Raw genomic sequence first — 2,342 nt, 5'->3', positions numbered from 1 at the left:
CTTCTTCTCTCAACTCGTGAAAGTCATTCTCCATCCAGCTTTGTTCCGTTGCTGGCGATGAGCTGCATTCCTTTGGAGGGGGAGATGCACTCTGATTTTTTGAATTTCCAGCTTTTCTGCACTGCTTTTCCCCCCATCTTTGTGGTTTTATCTGCCTTTGGTCTTTGATGTTGGTGACATACTGATGGGGTTTTGGTGTGGGTGTTCTTTCTGTTTGTTAGTTTTCCTTCTAACAGTCAGGACTCCCAGCTGCAGGTCTGTTGGAGTTTTCTCGAGGTCCACTCCAGACCCTGTTTGCCTGGGTATCAGCAGTGGAGGCTGCACAAGATAGAATATTGCTGAGCAGCAAGTGTTGCTGTCTGATTCTTGCTCTGGAAGCTTCGTCTCAGGGGTGTACCCCACCGTGTGAGTTGTCAGTCTGCACCTAGTGGGGGATGTCTCCCAGTTAGGCTACTCAGAGGTCAGGGACCCACTTGAGCAGGCAGTCTTTCCATTCTCATATCGCCACCTCCGTGCTGGGAGATCCACTGCTCTCTTCAAAACTTCAGACAGAGGCATTTACCTCTGCTGAGGTTTCTGCTGCTTTTTGTTTAGCTATGCCCTGTCCCCAGAGGAGGAGTCTTCGGAGGCAGGCCAGCCTCCTTGAGCTGCAGTGGGCTGCACCCAATTCGAGCTTCCCGGTGGCTTTGCTTACCCACTTAAGCCTCAGCAATGGTGAGCACCCCTCCCCCAGCCTTGCTGCCACCTTGTAGTTAGATCTCAGACTGCTCTGCTAGCAATGAGGGAGGCTCTGTGGCCGTGGGACCCTCCTGGCCCGGTGTGGGATATAATCCCTGGTGTGCCGTTTGCTAAGACCCTTGGTAAAGTGCAGTATTAGGGTGGAAGTTACCTGATTTTCCAAGTGTTGTCTGTCTCAGTTTCCCTTGGCTAGGAAAAGGGATTCTGTTCCCCCTTGCGCTCCCCAAGTGAGGTGATGCCTCGCCCTGCTTGAGCTCTCGCTGATCGGGCTGCACCAGCTGACCAGCACAGATTGTCCAGCACTCTCCAGTGAGATGAACCCAATACCTCAGTTGAAAATGCAGAAATCACCTGTCTTCTATGTCCCTCATGCTGGGAGCTGGAGGCTGGAGCCGTTCCTATTCGGTCATCTTGGACGTGCCCCCAAATTTGCATTTCTTTTGCCACCAGCTGGGTTTAGAATATATATTCACAGTTTAATTGGTATTTAATGATTCTAAACTTTGGAAATGCAGTTTGATTTTTTTTTTTTTATTTACCTTTTTGGGAGTTTTGGTATTATTAGTTGGAATCATCTTAATAATTCTGAATATAAAATCTCTTTTAATTATATGTAATGCAAATGCATTCTCTTTGTGGCTAGTACTTTTCTTTCCTTTTTTATGCATTATGAACGTAAGTTGCTCATTTTACTACACAATAGTCAATCTTTTTTCATGATGAATGTTTCTTGTTTCTATTTAAAGGAATATTTCAAAAACACAGAGCCACTATGCTATTCTTTATTCTAAAAGTTTATATGTTATCTATTCTTTTCAAATTTTAAAAATATTTTGTGTTGATTTTATTCATGATAATGGCTGTATTTCATTTCTAAATAAAATATGGTAAACTCAACATTTCCCTAACAATTTTTGTAGTACCTTTCTCATACAGTATATTTTTTATTATATATTTTGTACATTGTGCATGTATATACACACACAATGACTATTATTCTGAATATTCTCCACTATTAGTAAATAATTTTTTAACCAGCATTGCAGTAACCCTCTGTTGAATTTTATTTATTTATTTTATTTTTTGTCAGAATCTCACTCTGTCACCCAGGCTGGAGTGCAATGTCACAATTTTGCCTTGCTGCAACCTCCACTTCCTGAATTTCAATTAAGATAGGTTTTTAATAAGTATGGATATGACTTTTCACTCTAATAATGACCTTTCACCCAAGTATTTTTGCTTCATCAGTTTCTTTTTTGTGTCTCATCATTCAGTGTCAGATGATACCATTGCTTTCATTTTTTCTTCATAGATTAATTGAGGCTAATAATATGCCTTGATAAGATATGCAATTTCTCCTGATATTGAACAGCTCAATCAAGGTTTATCCTTCTTGCTTTGGTTTTGGAGCTGATTGTAGAGTCAACTACTCTCTCTCTTTCTTTCTTTCTTTCTTTCTTTCTTTCTTTCTTTCTTTCTTTCTTTCTTTCTTTCTTTCTTTCTTTCTTTCTTTCTCTTTCTCCCTTCCTTCCTTTATTTCTTTTCTTTCTTTCTTTCTTTCTTTCTTTCTTTCTTTCTTTCTTTCTTTCTTTCTTTTTCTTTCC

The sequence above is a fragment of the Mandrillus leucophaeus genome, unplaced genomic scaffold (assembly GCF_000951045.1).
Source record: "Mandrillus leucophaeus isolate KB7577 unplaced genomic scaffold, Mleu.le_1.0 Scaffold1132, whole genome shotgun sequence".
Classification (NCBI taxonomy): Eukaryota; Metazoa; Chordata; class Mammalia; order Primates; family Cercopithecidae; genus Mandrillus; species Mandrillus leucophaeus.
This window is presented reverse-complemented; position numbering follows the sequence as displayed.